General features: G+C 38.5%; 1 long non-coding RNA gene across 1 annotated transcript; it reads right to left on the reverse strand.

Moving 5' to 3' along the window:
• Positions 1-2,870: 2,870 nt before the first annotated feature.
• On the reverse strand, positions 2,871-12,866 carry LOC124282848. Its single transcript, XR_006900267.1, has 3 exons — positions 12,767-12,866; positions 10,781-10,785; positions 2,871-2,883 (listed from the first exon to the last, which is right to left on the reverse strand). It is a non-coding gene; the product is annotated as an uncharacterized LOC124282848 (long non-coding RNA).
• Between the last annotated feature and the right edge of the window lie 8,318 nt (positions 12,867-21,184).

A 21,184-nucleotide genomic window follows, 5' to 3' on the forward strand; every position in this document is an offset into this window, starting at 1 on the left:
CGTATTTACTTTTCATCTGACACTATCTCTGAAGTAAGTGGTAATAACACAAAAGACTGCTTCGATGTTGAGGATAGCCTAATGGACAGGATTTAAAGACTGGGGAAAAACACATTTCATCATTAGGAACGAGTACTGAGCAGCACTATCGCAGCGTCTGTTGTTCAGGAACACGCTGTCACACGTGCGGATCAAACTCTTATCACAGGTGATCTATGAGGAGAAATAAAGGGACCCGTAAAGACGTATATTAAATAGCTACTGCACGCTTTGGTTGATAATGCTAACGTTTTAGGACCATGTTTTAGGTTTGTTCTATACGTGTGGTAGATAACCACCCACATCATTGCGCCACTACAATCATATCTGACATTATGCAGGGATGCATTCTGCATTTCTTGCTAAAACTTTCATAGAGACGTCGGTAAACTCACATTCCCCGATCATCACCTCGATGCAGCACGAATTGTTGCTGAAACACACAGCTATCGCACGATGCCGCTGACGTTGCAGTTGATAGCTGGTACCACCCAACATTGTTTGTTCTCCAGGAATCGTTTCTTCTGAGTGGATGTTGTTGTACACCTTTTCTTTGAAAACGGTCTTTGGATGACGTTGTAAATAACACTTATTTACCTGGCCTATGTCGGTGACGTGACGTACCATGCTGTTTGTACTGATGTGTGCAGAGGAATTAAAAATGGTCGTAAACTATGGACCAAAATTGATTTGAATTTTTCATACCAAGCAATGCCCCATCAGCTCCAGGGCACTAACAGTTGAGCATGTACATATTAATCAAAAGTCACAGAATCGCATATTTTGCTGACAACGAAGCCTTTCGATCAATGTTTCACCACCAGAGGCCTGTTTAAGTAACTCCAGAATTTGTACAACCGCCATCCAGTGTGTACTACGTATGGACCCGTGAATGTCCGGGTTAGAATTCTTCTTCAGCAACTCATGCTTGTCGTAAGAGGCGACTAACGGGTCAGGCTCGCTGATTGGGTTGACACATGTCATCGTATCCTAATTGCGCAGATCGATGTCCATGCTGTTGATCCCTGGATTGACTGGTTCAGACACGATTATTTACAGACCGCCACCATATAGCTGGAATATTGCTGAGTGCGGCGTAAAACTAAACTCACTCACTCACTCGCTACGTATGACTGTCTATATGATGTGTGGCGCTATCTCGTACTACGACCTTCACATCGAGATTTTACTGTTTATTCTCTGGCCAGCATTTATTTACTGTTATGAAATCTGTGTGAGTATTGGATGCAAACTTACCGTATTTGCAAACATCAGGTGCCAGCACTGATTTTCAGGGACTTGTTGTATTTTCAAACATGTATAACTCGTCCACAAATAGACTTTAGTACATGGATTTTTACATCAGTTTAGGAGAAGGAAATGTCTATACAACCAAGTGGATAATGTTAGATAACAGAGAAGTTGAGCGCCATGGTGACGACGTAGCGCGGGCCCGACGTCAGGTCTCCTGGCTCTCAGTCCAATCTCTCTCAACCTGTTCCGTACAGTTTACTGGATATCCTCAGAAGTCCAGGCACACTGGCTGCTGTGCTCTCACACGTGGCAGTACGATCACGCAAATGTAGTACCCGGATGTACCGATCTTGGGCTACAGTGGTGACTCGAGGTCTGCCTGTACGGGGACGGGCATTTGTTATGCCTGTTTTGTTGTAACGAGCTGCAAGCAGTGATATCGTGCTCATACTAACATTCAGGCTCCCGGCAACGGAAGATTGGTAATCGCCAGCGTGCATTCTTTCAATAGCGATGTTCCGTGTCGCAGCGTCAAGACGTGGCGTAGTGATTTGACCTTGAAACTTCTTCAAAACGAATGCCGATTTCCGAAAGTCATCTGCATGTTTAGACAGTGCATGCTCTTTGCTGCACAATTTCAAGTGGAAGGTGATTTCTGTTGCGTTGTGGCGATGCAGCTTTAATCCTTGTAAGAAATCTCATCAAAATCTACATTTTCAGGTAAAATCGATTTTTCACTTATGCAATTGTGTAAATCATGTTAGCAACACTTTTATTGCATATTTTGACGATTGTTTGAACACAATAGGTAATGTATTAGATTTTGAAAAATACAAAATGCCTATGCGTTTCCTTTTTTGGATAGTATATTTTGTCTTTTAAAGGAGAATACGAGTGAATTGCAATAATTTGCTGGGTGAAAGATAAAGTCATCAGAAACATATTCCCAAATTTTCAATTAAAAAATATGTATAATTATGTTTTAATCGCGAAAACAGTTTCTGTAAATCTCAGCTTCGGCCATTATGCATATTTCGCTTGAACCCACGGGACCTTTCCGCTCGTGACGTCAATGTGCCTGGAGTCCGCCATATTGCAAAATGACCAAGCGCTACGGTAGTACAAATCGTGTTGTTTCTGTCGTTTTTGTAAATGGTACGATGGTGTATTCTGTTGCCTGGGGATGCACGGAATCATCGAACAATGGAAAGCCACCATTTCTTCTGTTTTCCATGTAAAGAGATAGACTTAGGCAGGAGAAATGCTCCGATCATTCCGAGTCTGACGCATATGAAAGAGACAAGCACACATGGGGCATACAAATCCCAAAGCTAGGCTGAAGAAGGAAGAATTACCCACGAGATTCATTTCTACTCCATCATTCCCTGTTACAGCTTATTGTCAGTGGTATTTTTAACATAAATTAAATCAAGTACGATTGCCAGTCGAATTGCCCCAGCAAAATTTGGTCAAATTGCTCCGGAGTTTTGGTCAAATTGCCCAAGAGGGGTAGTTAAAATGCCCCAATTTATTTTAAATGATTAAATATAGGCCATAAATGCATAGTTTTGTCAACTTTGATAATATGTTCTTCATATAAAAGTATATACATAGTTATGAGTTTACTGATGGAACATTTATCAGAAATATTACTTCTTAATAACTTTTATATGAAGAACATAACATCAAAGTTGACAAAAACTATGCATTTACGGCATATGTTTAATCATTTTAAATAAATGTGACCAAATTAGAATGAATGACCAAATTTGCTGGGGCATTTTGTAACTGGGGCAGTTCCACAGGTACCTATGAGATGTATATTAAGAAAATCAGTAAGAGATTTTACATGAGCTTGAAAATGTTCCGCTTTGACGTTCTTTTCGGTTTGGAGCCCTAAATGCTGCAGACTGCCCGAAACATTGCCGAATACAACGGCAAATCATGAAGTACTTGTTGCTTTCATTGTTTTCCATTTTGTCCAGTTACGCACGTCGGCATCAGACTCGCTATTTGTCAGTAGTGTGTGCCGTGAAAGTTGTTCTGTGTTCTGTGTTGGCTGACAGGGTGTCATTCTAAGGCTATGACCATAACCAAACAAATGGGAAACATACGTTGTCCTGACAAGTATTTTATAATTCACCAGTTTTCGGGGAATAACTTATCTGCGTTGCGAATATTATCTCTGCTCGACTTGGCTGGGATTTTGTGTGGAGACTTGCTACGTTATTTATGAGAACTAGGATCCTAATTTTTTTTCAACGAAATAACTCCAGTGTAATTTTTGTAGCAGATAATTTCTATTTTCCCCTGTCTGAAGCATAATTATTGTTTTTTTAAATCCCAGACATCCTACAGTCACCCATTTGACACAAAAGGAACTGCAATCGCATTGCCAAAAATATAATTCTTAGGGACTGGTCATATACTTATAGGGCTGGGTTTGCTGGCTGGAGCTGTATCACATTTTGCTGTCAAATAGTATTCTTGTTAAATGATATGGTATATTTTAAAATTTATTTTGAACTCAAGCCGTGCCTCTGTTTCGCTTGATTTTTCTCCATCTTCACTGGAAGATTGTCTTGCAAGATGTAAAATCGGATCGTATTGATACGGTCTAACATCCATTTCAGAAATGACATCAGGATCACCTTTTACTGCTTCAGAATCCATGGACACTGTTAAGTTGTGAGGTAAAATCAAAGAGGCAGCCATCAGCAACAGGCACATATGACGTCATGTCACGTGATACCCCCTCTGCTCATTAACTGTCGGGTGTTTCCGTAAAAGGCGGAAATACGAGTACGTTTTTTGTGTTTTTATTGCCATTTTACAAACTTTTTGTTCAATTTTAATCACGGAAGGTGACTTTTAGAATATCCTTTACAATATATCAATTTTTTTGTTTTCGTTCGGATTCTCCTTTAAGCCCTGTGATAGATATTTTAGACTTATTATTCAGTCTCTAAAATTTGACAGCAAGACTCGTATAAATATTCTACTTCCCTTCCCACGTATTTCCTAATCATATTATTATGTATCAGTCCATTAAACGAAGAGTGATTACAGTAGTATTCTGTACCTATAGAGCTACACCAAAATCGCACTCGAAACAATTGCTTGCGATGATAATTCTTACAAATGCGTGACCACAATCCTTTTACATAAACGTGATACAGATTCTGTCATCTATTAATCTGTTAATTCCGGCTATTTTTGAGGTTATAACTCATCGTTCTATTGTTTAATCAGGGAGGGAAATAGTTGTCGATGTTCAAACGTCCGTAAAATCTAACCTTGCGATACAGTTATGCTTCGCATGTTGTGTTAGGCACTTTAAGAAGAGCTCAAAGGGTCCAATACAGAGGCTATACTTGTTGTAAGTGTTGCAGCAATTCGTGAGAGCTTCCCACAATAATACAGCATCGTATACCTGACTGTATATACGGCTATACATCTCAGTGCGTGAACACTGTTTATGAAAAAAGTATTGGAGAAATGTCAGTATAAAAAGTACTGAAAAGATTACACCGTGGGGAGCATTAAAGATGTATCTCAGTGTCGAGTGTTTCAGATATATGATGTGTGGAGTATTGAAGACAGTAGTGAGTGAATTTAGTTTTACGCCGCGCTCAGCAATATTCCAGCTATATGGCGGCGGTCTGTAAATAATCGAGTCTGGACCAGACAATCCAGTGATCAACAGCATGAGCATCGATTTGCGTAATTGGGAACCGATGACATGTTTCAACCAAGTCAGCGAGCCTGACCACCCGATCCCGTTAGTCGCCTCTTACGGAGTATTGAGGAAATATCACTGTACTGAATGTAAGTCACTATGTTTAGTATGAAACAAATATCACTCTGTAGTACTGAACACGTATTACTGTGTGGGGTATTGAACACAAATCACTGTGACTTATTGGACATATTCTGTGGAGTATTGAGGAATGAGTGATTATGGTTTTACGCTGATTTTACCAATATTCCAGCATTATCACGGCGGAGGACACCGGAAATGGTCTTCACACATTTTACCCATGTGGGGAATCGAACCGGGTCTTCAGCGTGCCACGCGGACACTTTAACCACTAGGCTAACCCTACCGCCTCGGCGTACAGAAGAATTATGACTGTCCCGATTATAAAGATACATTGTGGTGTGGAACATTAAAACATCACACTGTTTAGAATTTAAGGAATGCCACTGACTTAACAACTGAAAAAATAGTATGTCTTTCAGCGGCTTTGAGAAGTTGTTATAGATGACCAAGATTTTTTAAGGATTTAAGCTTCTTTATTCTTTCCCACGCAACGTTTCGGGATCATTACAGATCCCTTCATCAGGTGAGTGAGTGAGTTTAGTTTTACGCCGCACTCAGCAATATTCCAGCTATATGGCGGCGGTCTGTAAATAATCGAGTCTGGACCAGACAATCCAGTGATCAACTGCATGAGCATCGATCTGCGCAATTGGGAACCGATGACATGTGTCAACCAAGCCAGCGAGCCTGACCACCCGATCACGTTAGTCGCCTCTTACGACAAGCATGGGTTACTTAAGATCAATTCCAACTCGGATCTTCACGGATCCTATGATGATGAAGGGATCTGTAATGATCCCGAAACGTTGTGTGGGAAAGAATAAAGACACTTAAATCCATAATATATCTTGGTGATGAAATATTGTATAGAGTATCGAAGATATATTTCTGTAAAGGAACACGTTATATGGATTGACAACTTCTTTACTGCAATGTATGTAGATGTACACTTGCTTGATAACGGTGGTAGCATCTTCACCGAAACTTTGCATCCATTACAATAAAGAAGCTGCCAATCCATAAAACGTGTTCTTTTTCATCATACCAGTTTCTGAATACCACTCAAAGGAGGTGTGTTTCTGTGCAGAGTGTGGAGTATTGGAGAAGTATCACTTTTCCATCCACTCGGTGTTTACATGTGAAACGTTCCCTGTAACACAACATGAAGTAATGACATGTTTTAGGTGTGAGCAAGCTGTGTTTCACACAACATTAAGTAAGTTTACATCCGTATCAGGTCGGCCATACAGCAAAGCCATCACAACCCAGCATTTGATCCAAATGTCATATTGCTTCACCCATTCCTCGATCTATACTTTTATAAGACTCATTAGCAAGGATTTGTGCTTGTAAATCACCACCCAAATCCTTATGGACAAGTTCTCTCTATAGGGCAATATGCCACCATGAGATCGCATCATAGATGAATTGTATTGTCTCGTATGCCTCGCTATGGTCTTTACGGTCAATCCTCGACTGACCACAAGCCACTAACTGCCCTTTGCACGTAAGCCGAGACCCAGACAAGACCAAGAACAAGACTGATTAATCTTCTCCTGATGTGACCACGATCCCAGAGTATAGCATTGGTCTCCTTTGTCACACTAACACGTATTTAGCATCCCAATGTGAATCAGATTTGATGGAGCGGGTGATTACAACGCCATCTTTCTGCTAGAACATTCTTGTAACACAGACATTGAGTTGGAACCCCTTATCGTTTTGTATTAATAGTCAGTCCCATGATTTTATTGTCTTTCCTTCTGACTAGCATGGGTGGTATTATCTCAGGTTAGCGGGCAGGTCAAATTGAATTTCACCTTTGCAAGGAATTCATGGACCTTGTTTAATCAAATTACCTGGTCAGCGGACCCTGATTATTTGAACAGGCGTCTTTTATTGATACATTTAATATTTTGTTCTTGAGAATGTAGATTGTTTGTTGTTTAACGTCGCACTCAGGAATGTTCCTGCTATATGACGTTGGTCTGTAAATAATCGGGTTTGGACCAGACAATCCAGTGATTGACATCTTGAGCATCGATCAACGCAGTTGGGATACGATGATATGTGTGAACCAATCCAGCGAGCCTGAGCATCCTATCCCATTTGTCGACTCTAACGAAAAGCATGGGTTGAGGAAGACCAGTTCTGATACTGATCTTCACGGGTCCATAAACAAATGCTTGTGCTGAGGTCGGAGTCATACAATGGACTCAGAATATTTTGATTTCGGAAATGGTTTCGTCGCTATGTTTACATATATACTATGAGGATTGTTTCTTCAGTTACAATAAATTTCCTTGGACTGGTATTTCTGACCTGGTTAATTGTAACCCGGATATTCAGGGGTCTCTTTTGATTATTGGCATGGTATGTGTCGTGAGACAATGATCGACGCATTTCTCTGACGTATTTGTCAGCGTGTTTTAGGGTTTAAATCTTAAAGAATGGGTCGAGCGCACCGTAATGATACTGTAACAGCAGTAACTGATTACTCAGTGTTGATATGGAGGTTAGACAGGTTCTTAAGAAGAGATGGCACTATGTAAAAATATCGCATTTGAACTTTCAAGAGAACAGTTTACTTGCATCTGCAATAAACCATTTTGTACCCACATTCACTGTTACGTGTCATGTATTGCACATGGGTTAAACGACTGGTTGCGTTCAGGTGTGTGTTTGGTGTTTTTCCCCGCCATCTGCAATCTTGCACTTTTCAATGTATTTAATGGCTGTCGTTTTTATCAGTTTCGTAAAAGCACCCAATCGGTGTTACATAGGCATAAGTCACGTATTCTTCAGCTGACAATCACATTGCCACTGCACTCAAGCCTATTGGCGCTCGTTCCTATGTTCATAATTGACACCTTCCAAAAGATACTTCAATATTGATGCTGAAACCAGTGTGTGTGTCGGTCAGAAGACGATGGATCGAAAATTGGTTTATGCTATAGTCATCAATATGTAAGCTAAACATATTTGTCATGTAATAACCGTTTGAACAATATGTTACTTTTGAATCATTTTCAGTGATTCGGAATGATAATTAGCCACGAGAAGAAGCATTTTGATTTATTGATTTACAAAATGTGTTTGTATGTTCACAAAATAGCTTTCGTTGCTTAAGTTTTAAAGACTGAATGTTCGCAATGGAATGATTTAGCTACTTGTTATAAACACAGAGAAGTGCTTATGTTAACATTTCTTTTGCTATATTGACATTATTACCAACAGCAAATGAGTATTTTTTCAAATTCATTCTGTAGTCAGTAGAGACATTTGACTGTGGCCAGTAAACCATGGATGTCGGACCAGCCAATCCAGTGACTAATAATATGAGCAATGATAAAATCAGCACAGTTGGCACTCAACACAGTCTCCGATCTATTAAGAAGCCTCTTTGGACCAACTTATACTCCTACCACGATGGAAGGTTTAAAGGTTACAATAAGAGTCGATTATACAGTTGTGACTGTATCATGATTATGTACTTGTTTCAGCAGTATTACTGAAGTGCGATGTTGTTGTTTGTAAACAATCGAGTCTGGACCAGACAATCCAATGATTGTCATCATGCATACGATGACAGAGCATGGATCACTATGAAATAGTGATGATACCAGGTGTTCGCGAAAAGGTGAGCGTATCCTGCCCCGCCGGTGGCACCCGTCACAAGTATATGGTATGTCTAGTCCATTGTTCACCTAAAATAATTCGGGAAGTAATTATAAAACAAGGATGAAATCTCAAACGCAGGCACAGTTCCGTTCAGTTGTTGTAAGGACAATTATCAGCTTTTGCCATCAATGTAATTACTTATGTTTTATTTTTATTGCTTTCTAATGTGTCACGAAAGATGAATGCGTTCGCCCGTCACTTCGGAGGCCTGGGTACAACGTCTGAAGCCGAATTGTGATCCAGTTTAATGTTACTAAAAGGTCGTTAAACCATACTCATTCCTGTATGAAATACATTCATCATTGTCATATGTCTATGTTCGATGCTTGGAAAATAATGACATCAAGACATGAGTATATGTGGTAGGAATATACTCATCTGGACTGGACTGTGTCCACCATGTAATTACTATAGTGGTCATAGTTACACGTTAACAATACACACGATCTAGACCCCCGCTGATTCATATTATAGTCTGTCTATCTAATAATACTTGCTATCTGTGTCGCGAGGCATAATTTCCGCCAGACAAGATGTATATTTATGGTCTATGATTTACAATGCTGAACGCAAATTCTGTAGCAATGAACCCTTTGTCAATACTGAACACGATAAGCGTATATTTGAATAGTGGTCGAGTGGTCAGTGTGTTTATACAACTGTCCAGACATATAATCATACATCATAGGGTTGGTGGCTGAGATACATCAATGTCCATTATTTGACCTTTGAAGAAGATGCATAGACAACTACATTTTGATTATAACGAGAATTTTGGTCTAAAATATGCATTCTCTATGTTTAGGAGTAGACTAACAATGTAACAAGTAATAATTAAGACGTACTTCCCCCCTTTACTGACATTATATCAATAACATTGGCTGCTGTATGTATAATTCATTGGGTTGTGTGGCAGTAATTGTCTGGACTGTTAGAAATGTGTTGTTTATGAAACAGCAATGCAGGGTATTTCTAACATGAAGTATTGACAGGAAAAGGACCTCTTCTCCACATTGACTATAACAATCTTAACACCATTGGGTGAAAATGCGAATTCTTTCATCGATGCCTCATGATACTTCTTGAGTCAGTGAGTGGTAGTGTAAATGGGTGTGTTTGTTGGACGGCAGTCTGGTGAGTGAGTATTTGCTTAAACATTATGTCTCCCGAGAGGAGCAGAGATTCTACTGTTTGGAAGGTAAAAGATACACTTTAAACGTTAATGATAGAGGATCCCCAGTCTCTCTGATACTATGAAACAGATTCCATTCGGCTGTAAAGGACTACAACACATATTCTTACCGACGCCGTATCTTGCCACACCTGCTGGAATTGGTTTTTAGATGATTTGTATTTTCAGCCTGGTATTGTGAAATGGGACGTAAACGTGTCTCCAGATCATCAGTATTTCATGCATTTACGCTCACACTTTGACCATTCCAGAAAGCAGGTGTAAACCAAATTTCTGGTGTCCGTCGACGTGATATTTGTGGAATAGAATGAAAGCGGCATAAAACCATATTCACTCATTCTTCAAACAGTAGTGAATACCAGCAACTAACGCCAATCAACTAATGGATGTTCGCTAAGTAAACATAGTTCTCTCACACTACTTCCATTCAGACATGTCCAACAACAACAATGTGTTATTAAATGGTTTTTTACACCCAGACCCTGACAAATTTCCAAATGCATCTAGTGTTTATGTCTGAGTGATCAAAGGAGAATATTCCCGTAAACCAATGTGCTAGTCTAAATGTCAAAGATTTCCGCTACTACTGAGATTTGCGGTCACAAGTATGTGTATATTTTGTCATCAGTGTAAATCTAACGTATTTAAAAGAATCGCTTGGCTTTGGAATATTGGGGTCATATGAACAGAGTTATTTATGGAGATAGTTTGGCGTTTTTGCAGCACCATATAAATCAGGATAAGTTCAGAATCCAATCAATAAATCTGGCATCACTGGTTTTTGACAATACTAAGTCTATAATCGCCCAGTAAATAACACGTCAAGCCGACACAACTGGAACAAATACATACAAGCTGTCAAAATTGATTGATGAATTGCCATTTGAAGTAAGTCTCGAAGAAGACACGATGATCCTTGTCCCTTTACAGAAGGATTTAAAGTTATTTATTGTGTAATTAGAAGTAGGAATAAAGTTTGATAATATTTGAAAAGGTTCATTGTTGGTGTATTTTGAAATATCTTCAGTTGACTTTGAAATCGTTAAAAGTTTGAAAATTGAACATGGTTGGAGAGAAATCCCGCCACTTTAACACAAACAAAGGTCTGTGTATGTACATTCTCGAATTCCAAAGTTATAGTGACATGGAATTTCTTCATTGGTATTTCCTGTGAATAAATGTTTGGATTTGAACCCGGGAAAGAGTGTGTTAAATGGTTGATGAAACGCCACCAAGCAGTGGTTCTAATTGCACGACATTTGGAAGAGGCAGGACAAAAGCCGAGAAAAATGGCCAGCAATGTTCATTTAAGAAGGACAGAAATCAAAGAGCGTAAAAGTTCCACTCAATGTTCTCTTAAGAAGTGAGAAAAACCCCTCTCTTCATCTTCTGTAACACATTCGACATGCCATGAGGAAAATGATACTTGGAGAGCTCTAAGTATGCCTCAGCTTGGTGCCTCGTAACATGACGTTGGTCGTCGATGCCCATGGAAGCCCCATTTGGCGTTAATGGCTACATTTTCAGCAAAATATTCAAGTTACATACAGTCATTTTACATACACAAAGGCTCATGAAAGCCGGAATAGTACCAGATTTTCTTATGGCTACGGAAATGGTCTTGCCGTTGTTATTTGCAGAACCGCATGTACTTTCATTCATAATAGATTGAAATGATTCAGTCGCCCACCAAGTTAAATTTGCACAAGCTAAATCCAGTATTGTAATCGATTGTGGAAACCTATCCACCAAAAGCGATGCAGTTATTATTTCTGTGTACGGAGAGTGGAATGGATGGCCACTCGTGAAGAACAGATGACGACACTGGTAATTACATTGTACACTAAGGAGACCATAAAGACAGGGCCACCTGATAAAGCTTGATCACATCTTCTAATATTCACGCCTTGGCTTCTTTGATGAGTGTTGCTTTAAAGGTTAATGTGACTGTGTTGAAACTCGATGCGTTCTGTAATGCAATGTATGATGTAGACAGAAGATCTCAAGTGTGAATGAAAAGACAAGAAAAACATCAAAATAGAAAGCATGTAATCTATACGACACGTATTATACAGAGATAGTACATAGGCATAAAAAAACATGCATCTGTGTCTTTGCCCAGGATGGTGCTTTGAATAGATCACTTTTTCGCATCTCGTGATCTCAAAACTGGTATGATCATTATTTCATGATAGTAATTCATACACACATGCTAATGATATAGCCGGAATGGTACAATGGACGAGCACTCACAAGAGACATCCTACCAACATGGGAAGTTATTTATATAAATGGCCAGGAAAATGAAATATACAGCCATGTTTGAGGGTTTGTAAACATTGAGCTATTAAAGTTGTTTTTCGATAGTGATGTATTTGATGAAAGTATCTAAGTTGTGTTTTACACCTTAAGTTTGCATTTTGATGCTTTCTGTTGCAAAGTAAGATCAAATACCTGTAACTTCTAAATTTATGCATTAATATCTCTTTGGGTAATCAGAATGATAATGCTAAGCTTAATGCAAGTTTATTTGATTATTTCGCGAGACATTCTGTGGATAACACACAAACAACGTCGCCATATAAGACATAAAAGGGAGTCAACAAGAAATTTGGAATGCAAGAGCTGTTCAATTGACAGATTGTCAATTTGTGATAATTTCAAATTCCATTTCCATTATTCCTTTTTCAGGAGTGCATAAACCGTCTTGACAAACATATATTATACTCCATCAAAGAGGCGAGATTATAATACACTGACGTTTGTAGACAAGTCACAAAACATATGTTTTGTTTTTTTTCACTTTATTTCTTTCTTACGCATTGGTACAGTTTTATCATTCATACACAACATTATTTCAAATACACAGCACAATAAGTAACAAGCATAAGTGAGATCGAGTAGGTTATGTAAATAAGTTGTTAGGTTATGTAATAAGTAAACATATGTAATATTTAACTGATATTTGACATATGGTGCAATCGTATCAGTTCACATGGACAACATTTATACAACTTTCGCGCGGAAAATGTCTGTAAGATTGCATTATGTAGTATTCTCAATTCACAGTACATTATGCTAGCTTCTTTGAAGTTCATGATGTGACAAGCGCCAGGGTAATCTTCCCAATGCGAATGGTACCAATAATTGTACCAAAGATAACTTAAATACATGCTTGGAAATATCCGCAAAGAACAACTAATACTGGATAAATGACACTTTTTGACACACGAGGACTGCTAATAAATCCGCCCATCAACCAAGGAAAGACCATTAAGAGGAAACATATCAAGTGTACAATGAAATACCACAGGTACAAATATATATCAACACTGAAAAGGTTAACAGTCGCCAGTCATAATATAATACAATTGCAAATATCCATTATGAAAGGTAATGATTTTGAAAGTTTAAGGTATAATGTAACCAATATCTCTTGGATACAGGTTTTAATCAAAACGATAAAGATATTTACTCTTATATCTTTGTCATATGAACGTCCAGACCAAATGGATGAAACAGATTCATAGAAACTTCCAGTGGGTTTTTAATGTATAAAGTATGTTTTAGCTATGGGATTCTAGCAATGTCTATTTACTAATAATGTGCAGAGAAGAGTTAGTGAATGTGTTCAGGTTTATGCCGCATTTAGCAATATTATTGCAATATGAAAGTAGGGGAGACCAGAAATGGGCTTCATATATCTTAAAAATGACAGGAATCTAATCCGGGTCGTAGGCATGACGTGAAAACGCTTTAAATACTAGGCCACCCCACTGCCCGAATATTGTAAAGAGAAGAGAAGTGTGTGGACAGTGATTATGACGCTGTTGCTATGGTCATACAGACAGGATAGCCTTTCTGGTAACATTCCTATATTCGTTGGTTTACGTCGATGAGTGTTTTGAAAGGTTAATGCTGTCTCTGTTGGTTCTTTAATGAAGTATATGTGGTATAGGTTCTAGGTATCAACGACGAGACAACCAAGGCTACCATGACAAGTGTTATTGTTTCGGGACTGTGTGTCTTGTTGAAAGTCTCAATATCAGAACCCAGCGTTCTTTGATCCACATTTCATTTGGGCTTCACCCATATATCGACCTACGTTTATCATATATTCATTTGCTAAGATCGACTATGATAAATCACCACACAAATCCTTATGGACAAACTCTTTCTAAAGGGCAACATGTCATAATAGCATCGCATCATAGATGAAATGTATTGTCTCGTATGCGTCGCTATGGTCTTTACGGTCAATCCTCGACTGACCACAAGCCACTAACTGCCCTTTTGCACTTTAGCGGAAACCCAGACAAGACCAAGAACAAGACTGATTAATCTTCTCCTGATGTGACCACGATCCCAGAGTATAGCATTGGTCTCCTTTGTCACACTAACACGTATTTAGCATCTCCATGTAAATTAGAGTTGATGGAGCGGATGATTACAACGCCATCTTTCTGCTGGAACATTTTTGTAACACAGACATTGAGTTGAAAGCCCTCATCGTTTTTGTATTAATAGTCAGTCCCATGATTTTATTGTCTTTCCTTCTGACTAGCGTGGAAGGTATTATTTCACGTTAGCTGTAGTGTAGCAGTTCAAGTTGAATTTCACCTTCACAAGGAACTTACGGACTTTGTTTAATGAAATTACTTGGTCAGCGGACCCTGATGATTTTTACAGGTTGCTTTCATTGATAAGTTAACACTTCGTTCTTGTGAATATAGTTTGTTTGTTTGTTGTTTAACTCCGCACTCAGGAATGTTCCAGCTATATGACGGGTGGTCTGTAAATAATCAGGTTTGGACCAGACACTCCAGTGATTGGCATCTTCACCATCGCTCTACGCAATTGAGATACGATGATATGAGTGAACGAAGTCATCGCTGCTGACCATCCGAACCCGCTAGTTGCCTCTTACGACAAGCATGGGTTGATGAAGACGAATTCTAACACGGATCTTCACGGGTCCATAAACAAATGCTTGTGATGAGGTCGGTGTCACACAATAGACTTATTTTGATTACGGAAATGATTTCGTCGCTATATTTACATCGATTTGAGGATTCAAGGAGGAGACGTGTGTTGGCGTGTATGGATGCACTCGTGAGTTACACTCGCTATTGATGATTTGACTACTGTCTCATTATAACACGTTTTGAATGAAATCTGAAAGAAAGATTTGTGTATTTTTTAATTTTGACCCCTTTGACTCTTTCTTAATGACTTGCGGCAAATACAAGCTCAAATTATTAGAAAATGATATATGTGTTTGTAAAATAATCATCATAAATCTCACATACGTCTTTGTTTCTATTTTCTGGTCAAGTTAGATCAGTGAGAACTTTCATTTGTCCGGTAGTTCAGTTCCACTCAGTTGTTTTTTGGACAAACAATTAACAGCTTTTAAGGTCAACGTCATTTGTTTTAGACTCCTTTCTAATCTGTCACGGAAGGTTGGATAGCTCAGTGGTTAAAGCGTTCGCTTGTCACGTCGTTGGCTCGGGTTCGATTCTGCACATAGGTAGCCGATTTGAAGCCGATGTTTTGGTCCAGTGTAATATTGATAAAACCGGCGTTAAACTATACTCACTCATGTACGAAGTTCATCTATCATCCCCACATTTCGATGCTTGGAAAATAATGACATCATGACATGAGTGTAGATATGCATGAAGTATAGTCATCTCGACTGGATGCAATTACTATACAAGAGGTCGTAGTTACATGTCAGCAATCCAGACGATCAAGAACCCGCTAATTCATTTGATGTCGTGTCTATCTAATAATACTTGCTATCTTTGTCGCGAGGCAAAATTTCCGCCAGACAAGATGTATTATATATGGTGTAGGATTGACATATGCTCAACACAACTAATGTTACAATGAACCCTTTGTCAATACGGAACACGATAAGTGTATATTTGAATAGTGGTCGAGTGGTCAGTGTGTTTATACAACTGTCCAGACATATAATCATACATCATAGGGATGGTCGCTGATATACACCAATGTCCATTACTTGACCTTTAAAGAAGATGCATAGACAGCCACACTTTGATTATATGAAGAATCGTAGTCTAAAATATGCATTCTCTATGTTTAGGAGTAGACTAACAATGTAACAAGTAATAATGGAGACGTACTTTCCCCCTTTACTGACACTATATCAATAACATTGGTTGCTGTATGTATAATTTATTGGGTTGTGTGGCAGTACTTGCTTGGACTGTTAGAAATGTGTTGTTTATGAAACAGCAATCTAGGGTATTTCTAACATGAAGTATTGACAGGTCCACATTTACTATAACAGTCTTAGCATCATTGGGTGAAAATTCTTTCACCGATGCCTCCTCATACTTCTTGAGTGAGTAAGTGAGTGCGTGAATAAGTGAGTGAGTGAGTTAATATTTAACGTCACATCGGCCATATCTCAGCCATATCGTGACAAGAACATATTTGACATTGAAATGGAATATATGTATACGATAAAAACCTGTCTACGAAGGACAGTAAAACAACTAGAATATCACAATTACAACTAACACTAGTGTGGAAAGTTAAAACTAATAGCACTATTTGGACAATACAATATAAAATCTGGCTATAGATCGCTAACAACTGAAGGTAGATCACCAAATTAGGGACCATGACTTACATTACTTTTGCTACCTGCATGGACCCTAGCTGGATTTATGTCATCCCTTCAGCCGCTGGCCATTGAATAAGTGAGAGAGTGATAGTGTGAGTGGGTGAGTGAGTGTGTTCCACGGACGGTAGTTCGGCGAGTGAGTGTGTCATTGCGTCAGTGTTAAATATAGTTTTACGTCACGCAATATTCTCGCAACATCACGGACAGTGACACCCGTCTGCACACATTATGTGTAGCAAACGAAACTGGACCTTCATTGTGAGAGATCTTCTTGAATCTCATCTCAATATAACGATTTTCCAAAGTTGAAAGATTTGGAGCAGTCAATCTTTTCGATGTACATTTTTCCAATACACATCTAAAATGATAATTAAAATTTAGGACTGCCTAACTTTCCGACTGGTCGTTGGAATGATGCACGAAAAGAGCAAACATTGCACTATGTCATTATTGTATCCTAAATAGTGAAGGAAGTGTTTTATGCCTAACGCTGCACTCCTGACATACTACTGTGATCATTAAAGTGATAGGTGACCAGACCATCCATCGAAACGACAGTGTTTATCAATTTTGTTGAAACCACAATTTAAAGTATTTTTAAAAATCAATTACGTCTCATGAGAAGAGAAGAGAAGAGATTCTATTGCTTGGAAGGTTAAAGATACACTTTACATGTCAATGATAGAGGATCCTCAGTCTCTCTAATACTTTGAAACAGATTCCATTCGGCTGTAAAGGACTACAACACATATTCTACCGGCGCCGTATCTTGCCACCCCTGCTGGAATTGGTTTTTAGATGATTTGTATGTTCAGCCTGGTATTGTGAAATGGGACGTAAACGTGTCTCCAGATCATCAGTATTTCAGTACATTTACGCTCACACTTTGACCATTCCAGACAGCAGGTGTAAACCAGATTTCTGGTGTCCGTCGACGTGATATTTGTGGAATAGAATGAAAGCGGCATAGAACCATATTCACTCATTCTTCAAACAGTAGTGAATACAACAGAGTAACGCCAATCAACTAATGGATGTTCGCTAAGTAAACATTGGTCTCTCACACTACTTTCATTCAGACATGTCCAATAAGAACAATTGTTATTAAATGAATTTTTACACTCAGACCCTGACAAATTTCCAAATGCATCTAGTGTTTATGTCTGAGTGATCAAAGGAGAATATTCACGTTAACCAATGTGCCAGTCTAAATGTCAAAGATTTCCGATACTACTGAGATTTGCGGTCACAAGTATATGTTATATGTTGTCATCAGTGTAAATCTAACGTATTTAAAAGAATCGCTTGGCTTTGGAATATTGGGGTCATATGAACAGAGTTATTTATGGAGATAGTTTGGCGTTTTTGCAGCATCGTATAAATCAGGATAAGTTCAGAATCCAATCAATAAATCTGGCATCACTGGTTTCTGACAATACTAAGTCTATAATCGCCCAGTAAATAACACGTCAAGCCGACACAACTGGAACTAATACATACAAGCTGTCAAAATTGATTGATGAATTGCCATTGGATGTACGTCTCGAAGAAAATACGATGATCCTTGTGCCTTTACAGAAGGATTTAAGTTATTTATTGTGTAAGTAGAAGTAGGAATAAAGTTTGATAATATTTGAAAAGGTTCACTGTTGGTGTATTTTGAAATATCTTCAGTTGACTTTGAAATCGTTAAAAGTTTGAAAATTGTACTTGGTTGGTGAGAAATCCCGCCACTTTAACACAAACAAAGGTCTGTGTATGTACATACTCGAATTCCAAAGTTATAGTGACATGGAATTTCTTCATTGGGAATTCCTGTGAATAAATGTTTGGATTTGAACCCGGGAAAGAGTGTGTTAAATGGTTGATGAAACGCCACCAAGCAGTGGTTCTAATTGCACGACATTTGCAAGAAGAAGGACAAAAGCCGAGAAAAATGGCCAGCAATGTTCATTTAAGAAGGACAGGCATTCAAGAGCGTAAAGGTTCCCCTCAATGTTCTCTTAAGAAGTCAGAAAAAACCTCTCTTCATCTTCTGTAACACATTCGACATGCCATGAGGAAAATGATACATGGAGAGCTCTAAGTATGCCTCAGCTTGGTGCCTGGTAACATGAAGTTGGTCGTCGATGCCCATGGAAGCCCCATTTGGCGTTAATGGTGACATTTTCAGCAAAATATTCAAGTTACATACAGTCATTTTACATACACAAAGGCCCATGAAAGCCTGAATAGTACAAGATTTTCTTGTGGCTACGGAAATGGTCTTGTCGTTGTTGTTTGCAGAACCGCGTTTATTTTCATTCATAATAGATTGAAATGATTCAGTCGCCCACCAAGTTAAATTTGCACAAGCTAAATCCAGTATTGTAATCGATTGTGGAAACCTATCCATAAAGCTCTGCAGTTATTATTTCTGTGTACGGAGAGTGGAATGGATGGCCACTCGTGAAGAACAGATGACGACACTGGTAATTACATTGTACACTAAGGAGACCATAAAGACAGGGCCACCTGATAAAGCCTGATCACATCTTCTAATATTCACGCCTTGGCTTCTTTGATGAGTGTTGCTTTAAAGGTTAATGTGACTGTGTTGAAACTCGATGCGTTCTGTAATGCAATGTATGATGTAGACAGAAGATCTCAAGTGTGAATGAAGAGACAAGAAAGACATCAAAATAGAAAACATGTAATCTATACTACACGTTTTATACAGAGATAGTACATAGACATAAAAAACATGCATCTGTGTCTTTGCCCAGGATGGTACTTTGTATAGATCACTTTTTCGCATCTCGTGATCTCAAAACTGGTATCGTCATTATTTCATGATAGTAATTCATACACACATGCTAATGATATAGCCGGAATGGTACAATGGACGAGCACTAGGAAGAGACATCCTACCAATATGGGAAGTTATTTATATAAATGGCCAGGAAAATGAAATATACAGCCATGTTTGAGGGTTTGTAAACATTGAACTATTAAAGTTGTTTTTCGATGGTGATGTATTTGATGAAAGTATCTAAGTTGTGTTTTACACCTTAAGTTTGCATTTTGATGCTTTCTGTTGCAAAGTAGGATCAAATACCAGTAACTTCTAAATTTATGCATTAATATCTCTTTGGGAAATCAGAATGATAATGCTAAGCATAATGCAAGTTTATTTGATTATTTCGCGAGACATTATATAGTGGATAACACACAAACAACGTCGCCAGACATAAAAGGGAGTCAACAAGAAATTTGGAATGCAAGAGCTGTTCAATTGACAGATTGTCAATTTGTGATAATTTCAAATTCCATTTCCATTATTCCTTTTTCAGGAGTGCATAAACCGTCTTGATAAACATATATTATACTCCATCAAAGAGGCAAGACTATAATACACTGACGTTTGTAGACAAGTCACAAAACATATGTAATATTTAACTAATATTTGACATATGATGCAATCGTATCAGTTCACATGTACAACATTTATACAACTTTCGCGCGGAAAATGTCTGTAAGATTGCATTATGTAGTATTCTCAATTCACAGTACATTATGCTAGCTTCTTTGAAGTTCATGATGTGACAAGCGCCAGGATAATCTTCCCAATGCGAATGGTACCAATAATTGTACCAAAGATAACTTAAATACATGCTTGGAAATATCCAAACAACTAATACTGGATAAATGACACTTTTTGACACACGAGGACTACTAATAAATCCGCCCATCAACCAAGGAAAGACCATTAAGAGGAAACATATCAAGTGTTCTTAAATTATAAACAAATGAAACTTTACAATGAAATACCACAGGCACAAATATATCAGCACTGAAAAGGTTAACAGTCGCCAGTCATGATATAATACAATTGCAAATATCCATTATGAAAGGTAATGATTTTGAAAGTTGAAGGTATAATGTAACGAATATCTCTTGGATACAGGTTTTAATCAAAACGATATAGGTATTTACTTTTATATCTTTGTCATATGAACGTCCAGACAAAATGGATGAAACAGCTTCATAGAAACTTTCAGTGGGTTGTTAAAGTATGTTTTAGCTATGGGATTCTAGCAATGCCTATTCACTATTATTGTGCAGAGAAGCGTTAGTGAATGTGATTAGGTTTATGCCGTTTATGTTTAACTTTGGGGAGGGGGGAGGGGGTCACACTTTAGTTTTGATGGGGGGCACTTGTCCTAAGGGGCATATAGCCTAGGGGGCAGTTGTCCGGGGGCCACAATGGATGGGGGCAGATAGCCAGGGGGCAGTTGTCCGGGGGACAGTTAGCCTGATACCATATTATTGGCAATATGTTTTATTTGTTTTACTAAATGTGTTTGTATGTTAACAGCATAGCTCTCGTCGCTCAAGTATTAAGGGATGTTGATTCAAACGATTCTTACAAGAACAGAGCAGTGCTTATGTTAACATTTCTTTTGCTACACTGGCATTGTTACGAACATCAGCTGAGACGTTTGACTGCGGCCTGTAAACCATCGAGATTAGACCAGCCAATCCAGTGACTGGTAAT

Source organism: Haliotis rubra, unplaced genomic scaffold (genome assembly GCF_003918875.1).
Source record: "Haliotis rubra isolate DU_JTF1 unplaced genomic scaffold, ASM391887v1 Scf305, whole genome shotgun sequence".
NCBI lineage: Eukaryota > Metazoa > Mollusca > Gastropoda > Lepetellida > Haliotidae > Haliotis > Haliotis rubra.